Here is a 19,661-nt window from a genome sequence, read left to right as displayed (position 1 = left end):
AAATGTATATGTGCAAAAAGATGCCAAAACAGCTAACAGAGATAAAACGAGTGCTAAGTCCCATGCAATTCCTGTGTTTTCAGATGTCTTACAAACTTGACAAGACTTGAGGTTGTCCATACAGAGCTTCACCTTTACCCTCAAATTATGTTCATAAATTTATTATTGGTACAGAAAACAAAAATCATGATCAAAATATTACACCAATTCCTAATTCTAATGTGTAAAAGAAAAAAAAAGTTAGGAAAAAAATCTACTCTTTCAGAATAGAGGATGAACCATGAAAGACATTTTTCCCTTTCTAAAAACGCTACAATATTACACCAATTACACCAATAATTGGTGTCAAAACTGCAAGGAAAAAATCTAGGAATATTAGTTTAAGGAATTATGCCTTTCTATTCACCTGCTTTACTTCTCATTTACTAAGTGCTGGGGTTTTATAACAATAGTATTACTACTGATCTGTTGGGTTGTGATCAGAATTTGCAGCTCAGACATACAGTGAACCGGTCTGTTCTTTTGCTACACTTTATGGCAGACTTCTGTAAACTTCAGTTTATCTCCACATACCACACCATGAGAGGATAAGGTGAAGTAACAGCCTCCTTCACTTGGGAAGCTTGGTATTTAGAGCTCAGCAAGCACGGGCATATAGTTGAAGAATGAATGGCATCAACAACGGTGGATTGCAAGGCACTGCAAATTGCATATTTTGTTGACTGAGATACAGTACAGAAAATACCATTTTCCTTAGAATGATGCAGCTGAAAAGAATGATATAGCTGTAGATTGCTTTTATATTAGATTTTTCTCTTTATACTGTTAAATTATTTTATCAATAAAAATGAAATATGAGGATCTTAGTACATGCACTAGTATTAGAGTTCAAGCATATTAACATTTAATGATTTTAAGTAGCAATTATGCTAAATTTCTAGGTCTACCTCAAACCTTAGCAGAAGAATTAACATGTTACTCAGGAAACTTCTGACTAAGATTATTAGCAAGAAAAATGTTGATAACATCATTAATATGACAAGTTTCCCTGGGTTTGGTATTACAGGGACAAGAAAGATCAAAGAAAAAACTGTCTTGAAATCTTTCTTGCTCTGTTCAGTATTTGTGCTCCAAGACAAACCGGAGAGGTATTTGGGTGAATCCTAGGTGCAAAGAATTTAAATAGTGTGAGTTCAAAGAAGTACACTAATGTAACTCCAATTTGGGAGAAAAAGAGGAAAAGAAGAGGGAAGAGGGAGGGGGAGGAGATGCCATCAATATTACCACAATATTGAACCATTCAAAGTTTTGGAACATTTCTTCTGATGGAATCACTCAAAGTTACAACTAGATTCTGAGTCTGTAGAAAAAGGAGGAGAAAAAGAAACGCAATGCTTACAGAAATACACGAGTCAGCGTTCCCAGCAATGCTGTTGGGCGTGCGCTGTTAAAGGCCATACGACTGCTGTCACGCAGGTACTTGCGTGAATACGTTCACTAGATAATCATACTAACAAAAAAGCACATGCCCGGTTTCAGCTGCTTTAGCTTCAGATCTTCATTTTCAAACTTCTTTCCATCTTCATTTTCAAACTCCCTATATATCTTCGTTAATACTAGTATGGATGACAAGAAAGGGGTTTTTTCAATTTTTAATCAGAATTTTCAATTCCGTGCCATTCCATCCAAAAATTTGACGCAGTAAAATTTCAAATGTTTCAAAGTTCTGCAAAGTCTCTTAAAAAAGTATATATAGTCTTTTAGAGCTAATGGAAGATTTCCAAACCTATTAAATCTGCCTGATCCAGCTGTAAAGAAAAGCTTTGACAAGCACCTTTTTAAAGCACAGTACGAGAAAACCATTGCATCAAACCATACCGGCAGCCTCCACAGCCAGTATATTCACCTCTTGCTTGTGCAAGAGTTTTGTTATTATAATTTATGGACATGTAATGAATATGCTAGATAAAGTATTTTGCATAATGTTTGTGGCTAAATGTTGTGTTTTAAAGCGGAATTTCTACATCAGTAACTTAGAAATATTCTAATGACAGTCTCAGAAGTGCTGTGCAAAGAAACATTTATCCTGTGTATATTTTACAGCATTAAATATAGAAATTTCTTTGTCATACCGCAGCTGTAGCTGGAAGAAAAATGGGACAATTTTAAATGAGCTGAGAAAGTACATTTTAAGCTCTATTTCCTGACCGAAGTAATCCTTGATATTTTCGTTCAGTATGCAATATAAAAATTTGACCTAACATTAGAGTTGAAAACCAAAAAATCGTAGTTCTTTAAAAGCACCAACAGATCTATGGTGGCATTTTTAACAGTATCACTAAAGAAGGTAGCGACTCTAGCACAAATCTTTTTAGCCATAACAGCCCTGGGAGGAGTAAGGTCTGAATCACGTACACCAATGTGTGAAGACTGTGAGAAATGTTCTCGGTTTAAGTTAGGGAACTCAAGGAGTTTGCATATCCAAATCCAGCTGGACATATGGCAAACAGCATATTTTGGCTTTCCAGAAGATGCTGTATTCACAGAACAACATACAAGGCTATACAGGCAAACTGTTCTCTACCTTTTACACAGCAAAAGTGTCAGCCATGCAGTGATGTATTTAATTAATCCGCAAGAAGCTGAACATCAAAGCCACATGAGGGCACCAGGCACAGAGAAAAATCTGTGTTTCTTTACCCTTCAAAGTCAGCAGCAGTTCTGACAGATCACTGCTTTGCTATAAGCAAATTTGAAATTCCTTTGCACAAGAACGCATCTCATCAACATTTTCCTCCTTCTATCGAAGGAAGCAAATTAATAAGGAATACTGATCACTCATAAGATCTATATTCAACACCTGCATCTACTCAAATAGACTGTAAATAAGTGGATGTTTCAGATTTTCCCTCTTTAGATGTGAACAAACTATTTCTTACTGTTTCAAACTTTTATATTACATCTTACTAATTATTGATACTTCACTGATCTGCCTGGCAAACCCTAACTCATGCGCAAGGGTGGATGAGAGGGGTGCGAACCAACCAGAGCAAGCCCAGAGATCACCAACAAATACAAAGATATGCCTTGAATATGTAATTGATGAGAAAAGATACAAGAGCTGGCTAGCTATCAGAAGAGAAAATTAAGGAAATATGCACACAAAAGTTCAGCAGAAGAATGTGGGAAGACTATCACAATCATCTGTCTTCCACATCCATTCTGGGAGGTTATGAAATGATGGGCTTAATTTGCAGCATATAAACTAGGTATTAAGTAAAGCTTCCTATTTAAGGAGCAACAAAGCATGTTACAAATAACCCAGGGAGGTTATAGACTCTTCATCACTCGACAACTTCAGTAACAATTTAGGCCAGTATTTCTTATTATGGGTATGATATTATTTAAGGTTGGAACAGATTTTCTTTCCAGCCCTATTTTTATTCATAAATTCTAGTTTGTCAATAGATTCCCCAAAACACAATGCTTAAAATATTTAGTACTTACGTGGCTGTATATGCACTACTGCTACACACAGAGGGTGGTGTCTAAACACATTTGTTTTGCGTTACTCGCAATGTATATCTGGTTTTGTATGTTGCCTATGTTTTATTTACACAATCAAATTTGTTCCTATTCATAAGTGTTTAGATTATAATAATTTTCATGTAGTTAAGTAGCTTTGCTAAACCATTAATTTTACCTTAAGGATTTGTGTGGAATTATGGCTGCAGATTAAGACTCCCGGTCTGTATTTTTCATTTACCATCAGCATTCCAGAAAAGTCACATGGATGAAAAGGTCAATTTTTTTTTTTTTTTTTTACTTTAAAATACTGTAAGATTTTAACAGCACATTTAAAGTGTTCTGGTGGAACTGGATAAATGTCACATGGAAGCAGATAACTTAAAAGCTGTGTCTTCCAGGGAACTGTAACGTTACCACAGTTTGGTTATAAGCCATTCTCTTACGTTTAAGCAGTACAGAAATATAAAAAAGCAGTTTTCTTTCTCACAGTCAAAGTCAATGTACCTATTGACTACTCACGACAACTGCCTAAATGTGTTCTGTATTTATGTAATTCTTGAGTTTAGAAGAACTACAAGAGCCAGTTAAACAACTGAACTGAACTGAATGACTCAGCTGAACATATTTGTGAGTGCTTTGCAAAGTAGTCAAAAAGGATTCCTGTGCCAGGGGTGTACAGACTATTTTGGCTTTAAAAAAACCACTATGTAAGTCTCATTATCAGTCCCTAATAATTGTTAAGGTTTAAAAAACAAAACAAAACAAGGTGATTCTAATACAGTCAATTAATTAATCCATAATCCAGTTTTATAAGCATCACAAGTTTTGTGTATATGCATTTGCATCATGATTTTGTTTCACTGATTGACAAAACAAGCAATTCTAAGTACAACATGGATATAATATTAGGAGCGTGTACTGGATCCAGCAAGGATTGGAAGTGTTTCAGAGTGAGCTAGTTCAGATATATTAGAGACTGATTCTTTTCAAAGATTCTTATGCCATTAACAAAACGAGCAGTTGGATGAAAGCTGTGGGATCTGTGTTTCATAACCTACGGTGGTCTTGTTTTCCAGATGTCTTTGAATGCTCCTTAGGTTCAGTAGTACTGCTGACGAGGTCAATCATTCTGGGCAAATGTAGACAGCTAAGCCTTTATGGAGTCAGGCTTCAATGTATCTTTCTGAATTACACTTAACCTCTGCAAAGCAAAGCCCCTTACACATTACAGAGGTATTCATGGGGCAAAATTAAGGTCAAATCAACAGCCCTCCCCACTCTTTTTACACCGATAGAGCTATAGTCAGTGTTTATATCTAAAAATCTTTCTATGGTTTATCATTCTTTCTTATACCTATCATATTCAGATTTTTCTTGAAAACATCCTTCTCATTTCATTGTACATTCCCAGATGAAACATTTTGTCTCAAATACACAGCTGGGAGTATGACAGGGTCATACAGATGAGCTGCTGTTGTCCTCTCTCCTCTGTAAAAAGGAGCCATTACAGAAACTTCCCCCTCTCCATCAAAATGGTTAATGCAAAAAGAAAAGAGCAAAATTTATTTCCGTAGCATGCCCTGACAGCAACCTAGGTTAGCAACTAAAGAGGGCAAAGGGAGCCAGGGTTGTTCCTACCTATGTTAGGAAACCACAGTCTGAGAAGAGGAATACTTTACTGGGAAGCTAAGCCAGGGCTATAATAGTTAGCTCGAATCTCAAAACCTGTATGTACAAATGCAGTTACAAGATTGGCACAACTAGCAATTTAGATAGCTATGTGCACATACATGTTTATGTGTGTCGGCTGAAAGGAGGAACAGGGAAAATTACACCTCTTAAAAAGTAACTTGACCATTAACTCTACAATGCCTCTCAATGTTGCCATTGCTTACAGGGAATAATTTGCATTGAGCTCCTCAAATGGAAGGCAATACAGGCATAAAACACATCATCTCAGCCTCTGCAGCCCACGAGTGGTTTTTATTCCAACTCATCCCTCTTATGAGGAAGTTTTGCATAACTCTGTTGATTCTAGTTATGGTTTATGCTAGCTCAAAATGGAGCAAATATTTAAAAGGGAAATGATACAAAGGTCTGAGACCTCAAATCACTAGTTGTCCAGAAGCAAGAAAGTAAATATAGCTAAATAAAGCACAAAAAAGCTGCCTCATCCTGTGCAATATTATAAAGCTTAAGAGATTACATAAAAAGGATTTACAAACTTTGATTTAATAAGAACAAAAGCAAAATGGTCATTATTACGTTTGATATGAAAAACACAATTTTTTTTTTATTTGTACCAGATGTGGATAGGCAGATGTGAACTGTTGGACAATAGTCAGAGAAGTGGAATTAGGGAAATATCCATAAATAACGTGCCTGCGGAAACATGTTCGGTGCTTCAAAAAGAATTCAGGTGCTATTAGAACTGGGAGAACCTCCTTACCCTGAAGATGTTGACAAATGTGAAGAAATTCCAAGCAGGGAAAAAAACCTGATTGGGGAAATAGATTACTTTTGCAGAAAGATTAAAGGAACCAATCTTCTGCTCTCAATTACACCAATGTGGTCCAATTAAATTTAGTGACAACATACCAATATAACCAGGAGAAAAGCTTGACTGAAACATATGATGTGAAGAATTTGCTTAGAAATGCTCAGAGGAAGAATTCCCTTTAGGAAGGAAAGGAATTGGTAAAAATTTTAGGGAAACAATAGGTCATGTAATAAGATTTAAACTGAAAAGAAGGAAAATACAGCCAGAGAATGTTCCACTGCAGTTACATCTACTAAATACCTCCTCTGGGATATTTAAAGTGAAGCTAGAACACGGCCACTCGCTGTACAAAATAATTATACACAGGAGGTCGCTAGAGAATGCGATCAAGCAGCTCTTCTCGTAGAAATCCCTGTCATTCATAGAATCAGACACAATGTCTACATCTACTGTTTCTCTCCACCTTAATTCACACAGTAGTGACTAATGCATTATGAAAATTTATCCCAGCTGGATCAGTTACTAAAATGTAACTGCATTGCCTTTATTGCTAAGTCTATCAGATGTTCCATTTTGTATTCATCAAGAACAGACTGTGTAAGAAGAGCACCTCAAAAAAAAAAAAAAAATCACCAGTCTTGGTTTAATTACAATGCCCCTGCAAAAAAAACGGGGCCAGAAGGAGAGAAATCTTACCACTTACCCTTGCCTCCTGGATAATATGATCAAGACAGAGTTTCTAAGGTAGATCTGAAAATACATGTATTTGCTGGTATTTTGCTTTTGGAAGCAACAACAATCCTTGCCAATATTTTAATTTACTAACCACTATGCAAAGAGATTTGGAGCACATGCACTTACGCCCAAAATGCATCAAAATTTTGCAAGTGGGAATCCAGATAGATACACAGAAGGCTGAAAAATGTTTGCAGACATTCATATTATTATCGTGTTCAGGGTTAACAATTGGAAGTTTAGCCTCATTGTAAAAAGCACCCTGGCAGCAATCACTGAAACATATTGTTCATGATTAAAAGTATCTGCCAAATCTCTGAAATCAGTCAGTCACGGTTCAGATGCGTGACTATGTTCTTGACTGTATTCTTCCTCTTCCAACTTCCAGATCTTCCCCTTAAGATTCCTTCTTCCAGTCTTACAACTAAAATCTCTGTTTAGAGATAACAGCTTTTAGACAGAATGACTAAGTCAAATCTGCACTAGTGTGATGAAACTCATAAAGCAAAGGTGACTGTCTCACTACATTTCTTAGTGGACGAACATTCAAGATCCACATTCTGGTGGTAGTTTCTGTAGGCAGAATAAAACCCTCCATGAGGAGACAAGTGCACTGGATTACTTTTATTTGCTTAGATGTTATTTCATAGAATCATTCAGGTTGGAAGGCACCAAGGGCTTTGTCCAGTCAGATTTTGAAAACCTCTATGAATGGAGATTCAAGAATCTCTCTGAGAAACTTGTTACAATGCATAATTATCCTCAGAATGATTCTTTTTGCCCCCTTTTATATGCAGCTGGGATCCCCTGTTTCAACTTATGACTGTTGTGTCTCATTTTCCCAACATGCAGCTCTGTAAAGAGTCTGGTTCCATCTAGTTTGTAACTGCCTCAGAGATACTGGTATGCTGGTATTCAAACCTGAAGACATCTTCTCTTCTCCAGGGTAAGCATTGTCTCAGCCTCACCTCACTGATCACGCGCTCCAGCCTCCAGATCATCTTGGTGGCCCTGCACTAAACTTGCTCAAGTTTACCATCTTTCTTGTATTGGGGAGCCTAAAACTGGACACAGTAATCAGGATGGGGTCTAATGAGTGCTGAGTAAAGGGGGATAATCATGCCCCTCAATCTACTGGTTATGTTCCTGTTGACACAGCCCAGGATACTGCTGGCTCATGTTTAGCCCACCAGAACTCCTGATCCTGTTCAGAAGAGCTGCTACCCAGCCAGTCATCCACTGAGTGAGGTCAATCTGTCCCAGGTGCAGGACTTTGCATTTGTCCTTGCTGAATTTCATGAGGTTCTGGTTGGGCCATTCCTCCAGGCTATCTAGGTCATTCTAAACAGCAACGCTACCTTCACGTGTATTGACTGCTCCCTCCAATTTGGTGTCATGCAAATTTAATGAAGCTACATTCCATTTCCTCCTCCAGGTCATCAGTAAAGATATTAAATAGGATATTACACAGACAGGTCCAAGAACAGACTCTCAGGAACTCCACTGGTAACTGGACTCCAGGTACAGAATCAACTATTAACCAGTACCCTCTGAGCCCAATAGTCCAGCCATCTTTTGCATCCACCTAGTATTTCACCTGTCTACACTAATATCCCAAATTGGACACAAGGGTGCCGTGGGAGACCATGTCAAAAGTCTTGCTAAAGTTAATGAGCATCTGTATTGCATGAATAGGAATTCCAGAAGCACTGTGTTCATTGTACTTGTAATTCAGCTCAGCTGAAACAAAGTCAGATTAATACCAAACATTTAAAAAAAACCCCATGTCTTAGTTTACACACAAAGCTCACATCTCATGCCAAGTTACCCGAGTCATTCAGATGACTACGCTACCCACCTCTGCAACCCTGTAATGTTTCTGGCTTCAGAAATCAATAGAAATCTTAAGCCAAAAAAGTAACAAAAACAAATCTGGTCTTTAGCACAGCAAAGAATCCATCTAAAATTAAATGGGATTTAATTTGCCTCCCAAGCTCTAGATGTGACAAATTTCAGAACAATGAGATACAAAACATTTAGAAGTCAGTACTCAAAATAGCATTTCTGATGGAAAGTTTCCAGATTGGACTGTAGCAACAGTAACTATGTTGCAGTAAGGCCAAGTCTAAAAAAGCCACTAAGATATACAAAGAGAGCGAGCCATTTCTTCATGCTTCCTCACATGCATATTTCCACCACCCTTGATCCCATGCTGCATGACAATAAGAAAAAGAGTGCTTGAGTCAACAGAAAACTATTTAGTTGACTATCCCTAAGCTCTTTACATAGCTTATATTGCTTTAAATATCTTTGCCCCCTGAAAAGTTAAATTCATTCTACATTCTTCTGGGAAGACTCAGGGCTAGCGTTCCAACAGGCAGTTAACTTGGATGTTGAACTGCCTCTTTTTAAGTGTGTCAGATAATTTTGTTGAAAAAAAGAATATGTTTAAATTACCCATGAATGGATCTTTCAGTTATTTCCCATAATCTACATAAATGATAACACAGTAGCAAGCTACATGCCTTGTTTCAAACGTCTTCTGAAAAGAAAGCCAAAAAAGGCAGTTACATGCAATAGTTATTTAACCAGTGACTGACTTTTGCTTAAAAAAAAAAAAAAAATCCTTCTTAATATATGTACACCAGTGGCAAAACATGTTTACAGCTTGCTCTTCTTTTGTCTCACTATATGCATTCTACTACTCTAAAATCTGCAATTTGATATTTTAACAAAGTAGTTTCATTGGAGACAGCCAAAACATTTATTACTAAAAATAAACATAAAACTTAGCAAGTTTTTCTCAACTAGTCTGTTCACAGCAAGTACTGCATCTTCTGGGAGGGCTTTTCAGGAACTTGTTGCTTTCTCACTGTCCCGGTTTCAGCTGGGATAGAGTTAATTTCCTTCCTAGTAGCTGGTACAGTGCTGTGTTTTGGATTTAGGATGAGAACAATGTTGATAACACACCGATGTTTTAGGTGTTGCTGAGCAGTGCTTACACTAGTCAAGGACCTTTCAGCTTCCCATGCTCTATGGACTGAGAAGGCTGGGGGTGCACAAGAAGCTGGGAGGGGGCACAGCCAGGACAGCTGACCCCAACTGGCCAAAGGGACATTCCATACCATGGGACGTCATGCTTAGTATATAAATTGGGGAAAGCTGGCCGGGGGGGCTGCTGCTCGGGGACTGGCTGGGCATCGGTTGGCGGATGGTGAGCAATTGCATTGTGCATCACTTGCTTTGTATATTATTAATTATTATTATTATTATTATTATATTTCAATTATTAAACTGTTTTTATCTCAACCCACGAGTTTTCTCACTTCTACTCTTCCAGTTCTCTCCCCCATCCCACCGGGGGAGGAGGGGAGTGAGCGAGTGGCTGGGTGGTGCTCAGTTGCTGACCGAGGTTAAACCACGACATTCACTACCACATGTCTTTCCACTTCATTCCATTGTTCTGACTTCCCTTGGCTCCATTTACATGCTGGTTTTCTCCATTTACATGATGGATGGACATTCCTACACGCTTTTGGGTTCAGGAAGAACTAAGCTGGCTCTGTCCAAACTCTCTTAACTTTGGTTAATACTGGAAACATGGAAGATCAGGACAGACGTATCAAGTTGGCTTGAAGTAAACCGATTCAGAGTCTAATTGTGCTTATGGGGAGCTGCACCTAAGCCAATAATCCCTGTGAGAAGCCCTGGAACTTCCACAAGTCATAAAAAAAGGAATTTCAAAGCATTTAATGAATAGCTGTGTCATCAGACTACTTCCAACACATCCTTGAAGACTGGTTTCAACGCAACATTTCAGGCCTGAGTACGTTTCCAGTCTAGTCACAAAACCTCTAATTTACCACGTCCATCTTCACTTGCCAAGTTAACATACTTGAGAGAATTGAAGAAAAAGCAGCAAGGGGATCCAGTCAGGTCGAGTTTTAATTCATTTGTTGGTTTTTTATTTCCAAATTCAAATGGGTGAGGAGGGAAATGACTAGGCTGTGGGTCATTGTGGAAAAAATACAACCAGCATCAGAGACCTCTGGTGCTTTCCCTTGCTATGAAAGATGGCAGAGGCTCAGGGGATTAGCTGATGAGCGGGTGCTGAAACCAACAGAGATAACAGCCTGAAAAATGGGCACGGGAGTGAGATCAGCAGCAAATAAAGGAAAGCCATGAACATGAATTAGGAAGAACATTGAACTTTAAAGGTCCCTTCCAACCCAAACTATTCTATGATTCTATGATTGGCCAGACACATGGGAAAGTGTAGGTTTGTGAAGCCTCTCTCTCAGTGGCAGTACGAGCAGTGTCAGGAGGAGACTCGGAGCACCCCAGCGATATCAGACCAACAAGATAAGACCTTCCTCTGTCTCCCAGAGAACTGAGAGACATATATTAGCAGCCATTTGCACGCAGCACCTAAGAGGAGCCTTACAGAACTGAGATGTATTCACAGGTACTTTCCCTTCCTCCACCAAGTGAGAAATCAAAATTATGCAATGCAGGGAGAATTAACATCATTTAGGAGACGAGAGCTTCATAGAATAGCACAACTTAAAACAGACCACAAGTCTGCATTAAAACCACTCAACTCCAAAAAAAAAAAAACCCAGAAAGCAGTAAATTGATCCAAGGGTTCCTAAGCTTACAAGCCTTTTTTTTTGGGGGGGAGAACACTAGCTATTTTGCAAAAAAGCAGAAATACAAAGAAGTCGTAAAAGCAACGAAATCCTAATAGTCCTTTATAAGACTAAAAGGATTTAAATTCTTCCACTGAATCAACAAAGTCATAAGGTTAATTCAGAAAAATTTATACTTTACCAGTGATGGTCTGCAGAATTGTATGACCCTGGCAAACATGAATGTTGTAGTCAATGAAAATAAGACTTGTTCTTCCACTCAAAGCTACAGATCTGATCATGCTTCAGGTTGTTTAGAGTTGGTATGTTCTAGTATGTTTTAGATGAAAGTGAGTCTAATGTAGAATGCAGGCTTACAAAATTGAACATCACTTGCAAATTATGATTTAGTGAAAACTGCTGTTTTCAAGTTTTCTAATTACGTTTTGCCAGCATAGTGAATTTAGCATAATATGTTCCTCTAAGCACTGTCTGAAGGGGGTATGAGACGCAAACAAACTTATATGGAAAGATTTTCAGACAGGAAGTAGGCATTTTTCTGTGTAACCAATAATTACTTTAATAGATCTCATTTCTTTGGGATTGCACAGAAGTCCTGCCTCCCTGAAAAGATCTCAACGTGTTGGCAAGGTGTAACTAGCTAATATCTTCACTTTACCAATGTAACTTAGGCTTCACCCGTTCAGGCGGCACACTTACAGTAAATTTGATGTACTCTGCCTAATTTCTATTACATTCACATTATACAAAAATAAGATGCTTTTCTACTCTTCTCTCCCCTAAAAGGGGATGAAATGGAACTCTGGCAACAGCACATTTCAAGAGAAAATGTAAACTCCATTGTTTGTGAATATTACTAGCCCATTTTGTTCAACAGTGGAACAGAAATACTTGTTAGTCATTGCAGCTAAACCACTTTATAGCTGGCCTAGTCAAAATTGATAAGAAATCAATTCCTTGTGCCAGCTGCATAATTTCATTCACAATTATACTTCGTCTTTTAAGTAATCTCAAAAGCCCTCAGGCCCTCCCCAGATGCAGAAAGAAGGACACCTGTGTTATTTTGTTTTGAGAATACCAATTGCTAGTTCATTTTAACATGCTATGGATTTCTAGACATCCTACATTTTTAGGCTACCATTGCAAAGCAGGTACTTTTACTCATAGAACAAAATTATCTGCTACAATGCAGGACATCTGACTTGCACATCAGGTTGCAGAGTAATTTTACAATTTTCTATAAATATGTCTTTACTGTACAACCTCTTCATTCACAACCTCTTCTTTCAGATAATGCTGTGTACAGCGTGGTTACAGCCAGTGGTATTTTCAGGCTTTTTATCTACTCAGTGAGCATTTCTAGTTCTACCTAACACTGGATTTTCCTTCCATGAATAGTTCATGTCACATGTATCAGCTCAAAAGTTTCACGTTTATCTTAGTCATAGAGGCTTTAGCATCGTTTATGGCATTTCATTCCATGGGAAGAATATGATCCCTTATGAAAAATATAAATTACTTACTTAATCCCTAATTCCAGAGCTATTAATGTGCTAAGAAAAAACACTCTTTCGATTGGGGGTAAAGGTTCTAAGCATCTTTAAAGGATAAAATAAAAAACCCCACAGCATGACATGACTATACTACTGTCCCACAATTCACACACAAACCACGAGTTTCCAGTTTTCTGTTGACAGAGAACAGCCAGCCACAGTGCTAAAAAAGCAGTTTCCCCATTAGGTGCCCTAACAAAGTTTTCAACTATTCAAACAGAGAGGCATAAATCAAGAAAACAACGCTGGTGCAAGATGTTACATGTACGTTATACTAAGACGTTAAAGAAAACCATCTGGGCATAAAATGTAAATACAGCCAGCATACAAAATCTAAGAGGAAAATAAAAGCAACCGCACATTTCAAATGCCCCAAATACAGAGCTTTTATTCTGCAAGACCACCGAATTTTAACTCCAAACATCCATCTCAAACAAAACATTCAGCTTTCAAAATACCACTGAAACAGAATACTGAAGCTTATGCAAGATGCAGCTTTTTTCAACTTTTTGGCTTACTTAAGATACAGTTCTTTAAGAGGGGGAATAATCAGCGTATCTTCAGTGGTAGTTATGAATCAGAGCTGGAGCTTACTAGAAGGACTTACCATTACATACCCTATATTTCAGTTGTACTTAGCGTCAAAATGCAAACACCGAGGCATTATTCACACAAAAGACCAGGAGAATTTGCCTCAAACGGCTTATAACCTAAATAGACAGGCCTGAAGAGCACCACTTGCCCGGCTTGTAAGATACTACCAGAAAGAGATAGAATCATAGAATCATTGAGGTTGGAAAAGACCTCTAAGATCATCGAGTCCAACAGTCAACCCAACACCACCAGGCCCACTAAACCATGTCCCTAAGCGCCTCATCTACTCGTCTTTTAAAAACCTCCAGGGATGGGGACACCACCACTTCCCTGGGCAGCCTGTTCCAATGTTTCACCACTCTTTCAGTAAAGAAATTTTTCCTTACATCCAATCTAAACCTCCCCTGCCGCAACTTGAGGCCATTTCCTCTCGTCCTATTGCTAGTTACTTGGGAGAAGAGACCGACCCCCACCTCGCTACAACCTCCTTTCAGGTAGTTGTAGAGAGCGATGAGGTCTCCCCTCAGCCTCCTTTTCTCCAGGCTGAACAGTCCCAGTTCCCTCAGCCGCTCCTCATAAGACTTGTTCTCCAGACCCCTCACCAGCCTCGTTGCCCTTCTCTGGACACGCTCCAGCACCTCAACGTCCTTCTTGTAGTGAGGGGCCCAAAACTGAACACAGTATTCGAGGTGCGGCCTCACCAGGGCCGAGTACAGGGGCACGATCACTTCCCTACTCCTACTGGCCACACTATTGCTGATACAGGCCAGGATGCCATTGGCCTTCTTGGCCACCTGGGCACACTGCCGGCTCATGTTCAGCCGGCTGTCGACCAGCACCCCCAGGTCCTTTTCCACTGTGCAGCTTTCCAGCCACTCTTCCCCAAGCCTGTAGCGCTGCAGGGGGTTGTTGTGGCCGAAGTGCAGGACCCGGCACTTGGCCTTGTTGAACCTAACTTGATGGTGGCTTCCTAAATCATAGTGGAAAATTTCTATCAGAATTAAACCTAAAAGGTTTAGTTCAGCTTCCTATATTGCTGCATCTTCAGTTTCTGAATGGTAAAGCAACCTGAACATGCTGTATAGACCCAAGAGATTATGAGTAATCCTGAGAAACAAAGAGGAAAAAGCAAATGGCTAGATACACACCCCAAAGACAGGAGGGGACTGCAGTATTGGAGGAAGGTTAGAAAATAAACCTCAAAAGGCACTATATCTGTAAAGCAACTGTTTTTCAGAGATGCCTAAACCCAAAAAAAAAAAAAAAAAAAAATCTTTTTAAAACCAAACCCTAGATCTTAAGGGGATAAAATACCAGAACTCTGGATTTTTCATGTTGACTTAGTTCAGATCACTTGCATAAGCAACATACTTGAGATTTGATTACATAACCAGATTTTTTGTTTATTTATTTACTTTTAAACAGGATGCTTGCTTGGGTTTAACTTAGTTTGGGGAAAGGGAAGTAAGGAAGATTTTGAAAACAAACAAATTACTTACAAACAGACAAGTTAAAAAAAAAAAATTGGTTATGCCAAAGCCCCCCCTCTCCCTAGAGGCTGGTACTTTTGGATTACCAGCACATTCCTCTTCCTTCTGAGCTAATGTAGTAACTGGTAGCGACCAGCAGTCTGTCACCCTTGACAGAGCCCAGCTCACAGATGATGAGACTCAGTTTGTCACTGATTTCTGAGATAATTATCGAGATAGGGAATCCTGGCTTCAGTTCCCGATTCAAGAAGGGAGTACGTGATCCCAATTATAAACCATACTGTGAGCAGCAAACAATGTCTTAACAGCATTTATAGCTGAAGTTTAAAATACTCATGCAGTTTGTATAAAACAGATGTGAATTTTCAAACTAAACAACAGATTTTAACTAAGAGGAAAGAAGTTGAAGCAACAGAGGAAAGCACTGTGTCCTCCTCTGCTTCTGAGGAATCAAAAAGTGAATGATGGTTCTCTGACAGCTAATCTACTAAGTTTCAATTTTCCTGCTGATCTGTTTTTATTCTCTTTTTCCAAACAAATTTTTCCTATTCTGCTTTTCATATTTCTGGGAAATTCTAGCTACATGTGACTTTGTTGATAGGTCTCATCTGTTTATTTAAAAATATATGTTTTTTTCTCCACAGATATGATTTTTTATTCCAGTCTTCTGGGTTGAAGTTATTGTCCCAGATATTGTATTTACTTGGGCCTTTTGCCTGGAAACCGCATCCTTTCTTAACCCATCTATAGGAGCCATAATGTACCTATAGTAGGATCTGAAATCACCAATGTGTTAGTTTTTTTCTCCCTCCTCTCCTAGACCACATAATGTGGAATAGCCTGGGCCATATCCTGGAAAGACTATGTTTTCTAATGGATAGATCAGTTTCTGGATTTAATTGCACTTGGCTTCATCACGCTTCGTGTAATAAAGAGGGGCTGCTAGGGACTGCTCATACTGAACATATTCTGTATAAAAAAAAGTTACTGTCATTTATTCTATCTGATATCGGGCAAAGGTGTTTCACAATATTTTCCTTTTTTAGTCAATCTTTTCTAAATCATCTGACCTACCACTGCCTTCAGTTTTCCAACTGTGCAAACCTACTGTCTTGACCAGGAACAACTAGAATGGAGGAAGTAGGATCTGCTTCATATGTACATGCAGCGTATCTCGCAAACACATCCTTCTTCTGTTTTGGCCCTTTAAGTTGATGCTACAAACCAAACATTAAAATAAAATAAAATAAAATAATATAGCTTCATGTCCTTTTCAGGGAGGCCTGTGTAGCTGAATGCTCTTACAGTCTGTTCTTTAACTCTGAAAAGCATATACTGAAAAATTTATACTGATCATTATTTAGCTGTGAAGTCACGGTGGGCGTCAGGAAGGCAAGAGAAACAAAATAGAATAGCGAATAAAAGAAAAGCGTTCACTGAAAACTGGCGACTAAATCTGATCCTTAATAGAAAACCACAGACTTTGAGCAGAATATTCTTTATGCATTAGAAATAAAACACAGCCCTTAATTACAGCTTAACATGTTTCTGCCAAAGCGTTGATGTGAATACATGCAGAAAGTGCAATGGAGATTTCCAGTGCCTGATGTGGCATTGCCTTGAGTGGTGCTGGATTGGAAAGAAGCAGTTTTTTAGAAACAATTTGAACTGCGACCCAAACTTTTAATGAATGACAGTCTCAGTGGGTTGAGACACTGAAATTACAGGAACTGTTTGTCTGAAAAAAATCTATCCAGAATATCATGAAAACAACTTTTAATTTTTGGAAAAATACACAAGAAGTAACAACAGCACAGTGCCACGGTACCAGAACTCTGCAGAGTAAGAGCAGAAGAAATGCATTCAATTAACTCAGCATTCAAACCCCTCCCCCCCAACCCATGAAAAATGGCTTCTGATTGTTGCAATAAATAATCATGGGGGCTTTACTACATATGAGAAGCATACTGAGTTTAAACAGTGTTATGCCCTTTATCCCACTGCGAACTGCAATATCTGGACGTTTGGCATAGCTGCTGTCCCTGTGTATACTCACAGTTTGCTAACAGGAACCACAAACATAATACCTCTGACAACTGTAAATTTGTTACATTATTTGTGTTGCTGCCTCCTAACTTCTCCTCCTTGATCTTGCTTTTTCTACTTACTTTACTGGCAGTGAAACTCAGCAGATTAATAATGCTATTAATACTTTACTTTCTCTGCCAGATCTTCTTGGGTGGCCAGTTTCCAGCAGTATAACTATCTTTACTTGCTCGCACCTCCTTATTCTCGGTGCCAACCCTTTTTAGCATTTTTATTATATTCTGCAAATTTTGAGGTCCCGGTGCATTTTCAGAACCCGAAATATAAACTATTTGAAGCAAATACATTAAAGCAATAGTTAGTTACAATTTATTAATAACTCATGCATCTTTCCACCGAGTAACTAAAAGCAAATAAAGCTATCTGAATGAATCTCTGTCTGGTCAGACACCTATTAGATTCAGTGAATGACTGACAGTCATTACTCAATTCATATTTTATACTATTTAACTGGAGCCTATAATAATCCTCATCATCCTTTTTGCAGCCACCTTATAGTAAGACAGTGAATTTCTGCCCATCACTATTATGACAATGATGGACATATAAAATCCTTGCCCCTAGATTCTGATTCATCACAAAATGAATACGAGCCCTGCGTCCTCTTCAGCTATATATCATTACGACAGATAGTCACTACCAGTCTAACTTTAACTGGTACAGACATTAGATCAATCTTCGCTTGCAAAACTGCAAATATCAAAAGCAGAAACTCTGACTCCTAGTTCTCTATTCCTAGTCTGAGGAAAGATAAAACAGTAAAAGAGAAAAATGTCAAAACAACACTAAATTATTTCAGAGCCAGGGATAATAAATTTCATTATGGCCCTTCTAACGTGTGAAGCACTGTTGTTCAAAACTCAAAAGGCATGTAAACAATTGCACTTCAGAGTGAGAAAAGCATGATCACAACTCTTTTGTTCTCCTAGTACAAATGTGTGTACGCACATGCAACCCTTGCTAACAGCTGTGATGCATTCTGTCTCATTAGTTCAGCAAGGTATATCCAGACTTCAGAGAACAGCTTGAAGCATCATTGTTTCTTTGGAAGTGAAAGTCAATAAAAATACTGACAAAGGAATGCAGCCAGACTGTTAACAGGGTTATACAAATTCCAGTCCTTCTTCATTCCCTCCCTCATCAAGTCCTTCAATCAATAAAATAGCTTTTTGAACTTGCCTTTTGTTCTAGTTTGCCTCAATATTCTTTTCAATGCTTACCACAATGTATCTTCTAAAATATATGAAAAGTAACACTGTACTAAGAAATTATCTCAGATTGTCTCTTTTCTCCATGCCCTTAACAACACAACAATGGCCTGAAAATGTTTGCAGCTGAAGAATTTTTACCAGGGAAATAGCATAATACCTAGGAAGCTCAAATGACAATCAACTAATCTAAACAGCCTGGTGCCTGGTTAGATATTTGCTTTAAAGAAGCACTCAGAGGCAAAAAGCAGAAGCAAAATCCTAGCCTTGCAGACTGTTAGAGGGATATACTTGACCCTTGGAAAGAGATTAGCATCTCATTTTCTTCCTCTACCCTGTTTCTTTATTCCTTTTCTCTACTTCTCCCATTAAGTCTCCTGTTGGGTTTTTTTCACTTTTTGTTTATTCCTCCTCCTTTTTCCTTTTGTTGTCTTTGTATAGAAAAGATACTTCTGTGAAGAGCGAGTTAATTGACTTTCTCTTTTCCCCTTCCTTTGCCTATTGTTTTTCCCCATTATCTTTCCTATTTTCCCACAAAACACTGTTACCTTCCCTGTCCTATTTTGGTTAATGCCCCAGTATTCTTCCCTAGCAGCTAAGGGAGAACATTCTTTTGGCACTCACTCTTCTCTTATAATCTGATTTACTAGCACTTGCTTTACCAACCCTGATAAGGTAGGATGAAATGCAGTTGTGGAAAACGTGAGAAAGGGAAAAGCTACATCAGTTGCATGCAAAACTTACATGCAGGTTGTATGGTGCACTTACTCCTCCTCTCTTCCTCTCCTGATGTTTCAACAACAGAGAAGATAGTATATGTACTTAAGTGTACAAAATGTACTGAACTCCTGCCATGTCTAAAGTACTGCATTGCTATTATTCCCAGGATTATGGTATTAAACTGAATGTGAGGTCGAGGGCCTCCAGAATAAGGACAATCATGTCAATGAGAACAGCTAAATAGATTAAGAATTCCCATGTTACATTAGGCTTATGTTCATCTTGTAACTCTGTATGTTTATCTTGCAGAATTCTGCCTCTTCTGGAAAGAGCTATTCCTTTTGAACCATCAAGAAGGATGCTGCCAACTCTTGTTCTTCCAACAAATCAGACTAAACACAACATAGCCGCAGACACGAATTTCATAACTATGACTACCTTGGATATCTGTGCCATCTGTTATTTACCAACAGCATTTCAGGCTGAAAACGACCTGATAATCTGGATCTGAATGGCAATTATCTCTTTGCCATAAGATGTGCTAGGCCTGTAACGCACACCTAAATGGATTTTTAGAA

The sequence above is a fragment of the Aptenodytes patagonicus genome, chromosome 14 (genome assembly GCF_965638725.1).
Source record: "Aptenodytes patagonicus chromosome 14, bAptPat1.pri.cur, whole genome shotgun sequence".
Lineage (NCBI taxonomy): Eukaryota > Metazoa > Chordata > Aves > Sphenisciformes > Spheniscidae > Aptenodytes > Aptenodytes patagonicus.
This window is presented reverse-complemented; position numbering follows the sequence as displayed.